The sequence below is a fragment of the Hemicordylus capensis genome, chromosome 2 (assembly GCF_027244095.1).
Source record: "Hemicordylus capensis ecotype Gifberg chromosome 2, rHemCap1.1.pri, whole genome shotgun sequence".
Classification (NCBI taxonomy): domain Eukaryota; kingdom Metazoa; phylum Chordata; class Lepidosauria; order Squamata; family Cordylidae; genus Hemicordylus; species Hemicordylus capensis.
In genome coordinates this window covers 115,127,047-115,134,712 of record NC_069658.1, presented here as the reverse complement: position 1 = coordinate 115,134,712, position 7,666 = coordinate 115,127,047, and the positions used below count along the sequence as shown (strand labels likewise).

The window sequence follows — 7,666 nt, the reverse complement described above, 5'->3', positions numbered from 1 at the left end:
ATTTGCCACTTTGTTGCCCACTCACCCAGTTTGGAGAGATCCTTTGGGAGCTCTTCACAATCAGTTATGGATTTCACTACCCAAAAGAGTTTGGTATCATCTGCAAATTTGGCCACCTCTCTGCTTACCCCTACTTCTAGATCATTTATGAATAAATTAAAAAGCACCTGTCCCAGTACAGATCCCTGGGGTACCCCACTTCTTACTTCCCTCCATTGTGAAAACTTTCTATTTATACTTACCCTCTGTTTCCTGTCTTTCAACCCATTAGCAATCCACACATGTACTTGTCCCTTTATCCCATGACTGCTAAGTTTCCTCAAGAGTCGTTGATGAGGAACTTTGTCAAAAGCTTTTTGGAAGTCCAGGTATAGTTGGAAGACTACTCTTCTTGAGTTGCAAGACTACTCTGTGAAGAGCAGACACATCTAGGGGAGGTGAGCAAGCTTTTCTAAGCATCTAGCCCTTCCCCCCTTCAAACCAACTAACAGGAGGAGGGGAGATTTTCAGGAGCTGATTTCTCTTTAAGGGATAAGTTCTAGTCTCTGTGTGTGTGTTTGTAATGCAAGGGTTAGAGTTGCAAGGATTAGCTAACTCCAGTGTTAGCTAACTCCGGTGTTTGTCCCTGCAAGGGTTAGAATTTGCGAGGGTTGGGTAACTCCAGTGTTTGTTGATTATTCCTGCCTGGAGCGGGTGGAGTCAGCTAGGGCTATGGGAGGCCCCACATTCCTTTGACTCACATCCTGTGTCAGCTGGAAGACTACTCTCTACATAAGAGGTTTAGGGCTGAGAGCATAGCGAACAGAATTGGAAACAGGACATAGGAGTTTTGCAGGAATTTAACGGGATGTATGCGAGGGAGCCTGGAACAAGCCCCGTTGATCACAAGGAGACTGGTGGAGAAGAGAACATAAGTACAAATCTCTTCCTCATATTCTTGGGAAAGGCTGCTTGGACAGTAAATACCTGACCATTACAGCTGAGACCTATCCTTCTAATAAGCTATCTCTAAATACTGTAAACAGCCAACAAAAACAGTATGAAGATAGAAGGCCAGCAGGGGAGGGGGTACTTCCCAGTGTATTGCACAGAGTGCCACATGTATGACTATTTGCCCCATGGGCAGAAGTCATGGGTGTGTGCTCGGTGCAAGGAACTCCTGGCTCTCCGGGAACAAGTTCATTCCCTCGAGACCAGCCACATGATTGTGGTGTATTTGTGAATATTGCAACTATATACCCAGGATTGATCATGCTGGTCATTCTCACTGGACTGGAACACAAATGCTAATTTCAATACAACTTACTTCCGAGAAAGCCATAAAACCCAAGAAGCTATTGAACATCATAGCATGGAACATAGCCAGAATCATGTTTTCTCTAGGAGTAAAATACAAGAAGTACAGTTATGTTCATGTGCAAATTGTAACAATACCAGAATGCAGGAAGTAAAGTCCACCTCTTACTCCACATGGCCTATTCTTTTGCAAAAATGAATTAATTTTAAAATGTTTTACAAGGCTTTCATTTTTATAGCAGAAACACCTTTACTAAAATTTAAATAAATTCTTGTGGATGGCTTAATTAGAAGCAACGTCCGGTAAAGCATCCAGTAGGGAAGCTAATTACTTGATTGTCAAATGGAATAACAATAATTTTCCTTACAGTGAAAGCTCTACTACTGTAATTAGGTTATGTCATACTTTACCCTGAAGGGAATATTAAAAACACAAGACTAGCCAGTTCTATCCACTGTATAATTTCTATTTATAGACTTCTGCTAAATTGCTGCTTCCGTGATACAGCTACAACATCAATAACCAGAACAACAACAGCTCTTCCGTTGGTCAATTAAGTTTGCTACATGGATATTAATGTAAATATGGCTCTTTGTAAATACATTTTTGTTGACTAATCATTTGTAGTGAAATACTAAAAAATTATGAGCACATAAAATATTCAGAAGAAAGGGCATGTGCTTAAATGGGCTTTAGCCTGAAATTATATTAAATTAAATATCATGTATTCCTTTAATATGCATGCCTGCATATTAATGCATATTTATAATCAATGGGAGGTTTAATAAGAGCAGAACAGCACCCCAGGTTGGTATTTCTATGGAGGACTTTCTTCATTTATTTCTTAGACTAAGAATTAATATCTTGCCATCTAATTAGAATGGTTTCAGAATGGCTTTTAAAACAAAACATATACCAAAAAAATAATAAAATCAATGATTAAAACTTATACCCCATAATATCAAAACACTGTAACACCAAAATGTCCACCTATACAGGTTTAATTGACTCAACAACAAACCAACTCAGCAGCCAAAGATTCCCTTGGGCAGTAAAAGTTTAAAAACATTTCATGAAGAACAGAAGGAAATCAGCTAGACAAGCCTTCTCTGGTAGAGAGTTCTTGTCCTGTGCTGAGCGAGTGGGAACCTGTGGGTCAAGATGGAGTACTAAGAAGACAGACTAGCTAAACAGGACTGACAGGATGTTAGCAGTTAGTCTATTTGTCCTCAAAGCAAACTGACACTTGCTCTAATAAAAATTGAACCAAACCAAGCCCTTATATGCCTGTGCAGTCCCTGAAGGCCCAGTCAGGTCCTGCCTTCTCAAGTGTCTCCTACAATCAAAAGTCTTGTGCTTAGATTCTTGCATACAGGCAATATTTTGTGATGTCATGGCATCTTTGGTATCTTCCATGTAGGGAGATTGGATGATTACAGACTTGGAGGGATTTATTGGTGTGACCTATCAGGAGACCCTAGCTTACTGGTTTTGGCTGGGGCAGACAGCTAAGTTTGAGTCTGCAGTTGCAGTTGCAGACTCCACCAGAATTTCCATTCCTTCCCCACCCTAAACCCAGATGATTTCTCTCTGAGCTGTGTACAGGTTCACCTGGGCTGTGTTAGTCCTACATAACTGCTTCATGTTGATCAGTACCTGAGCTGTTCATCAGTACCTGGACTCGAACCTGACTGGGCCAGTTTGGTCCGGCACCCCCTTGAACCCCCTCCGGCTCGGTTCAGTCAGGGTGGTGAGTTCGTGAACCTTTTTTGTAAAAACAAAACAAAAACACATTACTCCCCCACAGGGGAGTTCCTGGAGGTGACGGGGGGTGGTGGTGCCCAGAGGTTCCCCCTCCCCCACCTGCTCTCTTTATGGCCCCCTTTGGACCGTTTGTCCACTCTTCAGCTGGTTTTCAGCCTTCTCCCCTCAGCGTGGTGGCCATTTTGGAGGTCGCGTTCCTGTGCAATTGGACTCTGCGTGGCCCAGACCCTCCCCCCCGCCGCTGCCTCCAGGAACTCCAAAAAATTATGAAGTTGGTTAACTTATTGTCCCCACACTCCAGCCACAAGGAACACACACACAAATAGATTGGATGAAAAGGCCACAACTTTATTGATTGATCAGATTAGCAAACTGTTTGTGGATCAATAACTCTACCCCACAACAGTGTGGGCCTAACAAAGGCCGGGTTCAAACATCGTTGTCCTTCCCCATGCCTTTAAAAAATGGGCAACACACTCTGACTCAGGATAGAAGCAGGAAAGACCTGCTTAATCCCCTTCATAGTCAACCCAAAGGGTCAGGGCAATTTCTAGAGCTTCACACACCCCATGCTGCACAGCCTTTAATGTTTGTCAAGCTCTGAAGCAGGTTTCATGGTGAATCAAAATCTCTGAGCCGCAAAGCCTCTAAGGATCAATTGACCAATTCACCCCTTTTAACTGCCCAAGGGTGCTCACCAATTTCAACCCAACTAGACCTCCACCCAGCCTGCACTGTATCTGCCACCAAAGGAGGTCAGCCTAGCTTGACTTTCCTGCCCCACTACCCTCCAAGACCACAGCAAGCCCCCTCCAAAGGTTAGCCAATGAAACATCACACCCACCTGTCGACAGATGTACCCCATTGGGGCAAAAAAGGTGAGGCAAATAGTGCAAAACACCCGGTTGTGTTTTAAAAGCACCACCTCACACGGCCACGTACTTACCCATGGCAGCGTTGACCTTCTGCCTGGCCCTCTCAACTGCCTGCTAATTGTGAACTCCTGCTCCAATATCTGTGCTGGAGTTAACTGACCCAAATTATAATCACCTCTGGAATCCATGAACTAATGGTGGCAAGGTCGGAGGTAGTGTGCTGTATCAAGAAGAGCCCAGTTCGCTTCCCCAGATCGTTTCCCCCCAAATGCACTACTAAAACCTGGGGAGGGGCACTAACCGCTAAATAATCCCATAATGCTGGAAGCAACTGGCTCCACAGCAAGCCCCCAAACCAACAACCAGCACACACTGGCATGCTCCCCCAAAGCAAGTTGGGTTTGGGAAACCAAAATGCAAGATGCTGCCCCCCTTGAAAGCTCAGAAGACCAGGGAGTGGCCGCAGATGAGCACCCGCACAGGAGCCGCTGCTCCACCAGCACCTGCCAAAAGAACACCAAAGGTGAACACCCAGCAATAGGCTGGCCATAACAAAACAGCACTTAATGCATATAACGTAAAAACACTTTGGACCTCCAATGCCCAATACACTAAATATCTGAGTCTGCAAAATCCAGCCTACGGGCCGTAGTTGCAGCACCAATGCAGAAAGAGTGGAGACTGAAAAGGTGGGCCAGCTCTCAACTGAATGAGGGCTTTACGCAACACAGTCCAGAGCTGGTATTGAGTCAGTGGCATGCCATCTGCATGAACAAAGAAGAACCCTGCTGATGCAGATCGAAATACAATGAATTGCCGGAAGGCCTGCACAAGGCGGCACTCGCCACAGCAGCCAGCTTGATCACCTGGCCTCTACCCCTCTGGTTGGTCTTAGAATGTCCTAAGTGCCGTTGCACAGCTGCCTCAGAGAAGGAAAGGTCTGCATATTGCAGACACTCATCATGAGATGCCTGGTTGTTACGTGGGAGCACCTCACTTGGCTGAAAAGCTCTGAAGAAAGTTACCATTGCTGCTGCCTCAAAATGCACTACCTCCCACTGAGAGCTACATAGGATTTAAACTGTAAAAGAAGGGCTGATAGCAGCTCAGCAGTCACCAGCTGCCTTTGATCTATAGCCTAGGATCTCTCCCTGGTCCAACCCTCTAGCATATGCTGCACCCTAAAGTCTCACATAGTGTCCCGAGTCCCCTGGACCTGATCCTCAAAAGACAGGATGGCCAAATAGCCAGTGAGTGTAGAAGTCACTCACCCAGAAGAGTGAAGCGACACCAAGAACTGCATAAGGTGGTTGGGTGGGATAGGCCAGCTGTCCAAAAGGCCCTCTGTCTGTCTAAATGCATGAAAAGCAGCTACCTTACAGGGATAGCTAACCCTTGTACTGGAAGCCAGAGACGCGTCAATGGCCCAATGGGCCTCTAGTCACAAAACCTCCACAGGGCCTCTGGCATCATCTCCATGTCCATACTGGCTTCTGGGCCTAACTCCCTGAACCTGGCTACCTGGAAACGAAATAGGGCATCAGCGATGTCATTCTGGAGCCCTGGGATATGATGCTCCAGGAAGAGAATATTAAACTGCAAGCACTGGAGGACAAAAGCATGTAGCAACCCCATCACTCAAGGTGAACGGGAGGTCTGAGAGTTCACCACCTGAACCACCACCTGGTTGTCACACTAAAAATAGACGGAAGAGTCATAAAACGCCTCCAACCATAGGTGCACAGCCACAATAATGGGGAAAAACTTCAGGAACATGAGATATCTCTCAATCCCCTTCTCCACTCATCATAAGGGCCCCTGGGCAGGGCACCACTTGCCTCTGAAATAAACCCCAAATCCGATGCCCCCCAGCAGCGTCAGAATGTACCTGCATTTCAGCTTCTAACAGCTGTTCAGACTTCCAGAATGACACCTTATTAAATTCCCATAAAAAGACTTTCCAAACAGCCAGGAAAGCTCACATACGCTCCGTGATTCACACCTTATGATGTGGTAATCTAACTCCAGCCACAGTGTTGCAAAGGTGTGCCTAAAAGGCCCAGCCAGGAGCCACCACTCTACATGTAAAATTAAGTTGGCCGATAATCACCTGTAGCTCCCTAAGGGTGGTTTTCCTGACAGATCTTAAGGACCCCAGCAGCTCACTCAAGCCCTCCAACTTTTCCCTTGGGAGCTGACTAAATCCTACCATGGTATCCAGCTCAATCCCTAGGAAAGATAGTTGGGTGGCCGGCCCCTCGGTCTTCTCCTTAGTTAATGGCCCGCCCAGCTGCACGACTAAATGAATAATGCTCCCTAGCAAGTGATGGCAAACTGAAGAAGCCCCCGGGCCAGCAAAAAGAAAACCATCTAGAAAGTGCACAGTAGACCAGTAGCTTGCCTTCCTCAGACATGCCCATTCAAAAAAAAAAAGTGCTGAATGCCTCAAAGGCCACACATGAAACAAGCAACCCATAGGGAGTGCTCTGTCCAAATAAAACTTTTCGGCAAAGGAGAAGCCTAGCAGATTGAAATCAGAAGGATGCACGGGCAAAAGGCGGAAAGTAGAGTCTATGACACATTTTGATAACAGGACTCAAGGGCCACAGCCCTTACCATCCTAACTTCTTCATCAAATGAAGTGTATCACACTGAACATAGATGCTCAGGGATCCCATCATTGGCAGATGACCCCTTGGGATAAGAAAGATGGTGTATTAGGCAAAATTTGCCAGCGGTCTTTTTGGTGACCACTATCAAAGGTGACACTTTCAGGTTAAGAAAGGTGGGGGGAGCCCAGGACCCTACCAGTCTTTTTAAAAACTAGAGTCTCCTTCCCCAATATGGACCGCAAATTGCAAGCAACAAAAGCCACCTGATCCTAAATCCTTCACTAAAACCATCCCTCAAATAGGCTGTAACCCAGCGGTCGGGATAATCCACCAACAGCTGACCCAGTACTTCCAAGTTTATTGGGCTGGGCCCCTTTTCCTGATGATGAGGAAGGGGGGTTGCCTTTTTTAGAGTTGGGTGAGCAGTTCCTAAAACCTGCAGTCCAGCCTTTAGCCCTGTTACAGGCTGAGCTGGAGTATTGGCACCACAAAAGCCACAAGCATGGCGGAACCCTGCAAGGGGACCTGGTACAGCACCCCCTGCTGTTGAATTCCCAACACACCAGGTGGGGTTGAACCCACTGCTGGCCAGTGTTAGAAGGATTGGTAACAGAAGAAGAAGGCACCTTGGACAGGAGATGACCACTGCCCACTCAGTCACCATCTACAGGGCGTGATAGGGACATAATCAGGAACTACATTTCATTAAGTGGGGTATCTCATGGTAGGGCAGAGTCTAAGGCTGTCCTCATCCTGAAATTTTCATCATACTGCACCCATGACATCCCTGCACAGTCCATGATGGCCTGGTGGATTATATCCATATATTTCACTAAGGCCAGGCCCCTGGCAGGCTGTTCCCTAAGAAAAACACCCATATAAATGCTAAAGCCGGACAGCTAGTTATTCCAGGTTCTTTTGACCGGCTTCCGCTCATGTGCTTGTTTCTTCCCAGCTTCTCCCTCTTTCTGTTTAACCTCTGGCTGCTGAAAGAGCAAACTAAAAATATCAACATACTCCCCCTTCAAGATCTTGTCCTTCATGCCAGGCAAAAGATAAATCACCCAAGGGAAGGCCCAAACCTCATATGGTGAATGCTAAGGGGAGGAGACAACCCC

General features: G+C 46.2%; 1 long non-coding RNA gene across 1 annotated transcript; it reads left to right on the top strand.

Annotated features, from left to right (window-relative positions):
• Positions 1-282: 282 nt before the first annotated feature.
• Positions 283-1,914, top strand: LOC128345649 (uncharacterized). Its single transcript, XR_008316562.1, has 2 exons — positions 283-437; positions 1,773-1,914. It is a non-coding gene; the product is annotated as an uncharacterized LOC128345649 (long non-coding RNA).
• Positions 1,915-7,666: the final 5,752 nt, after the last annotated feature.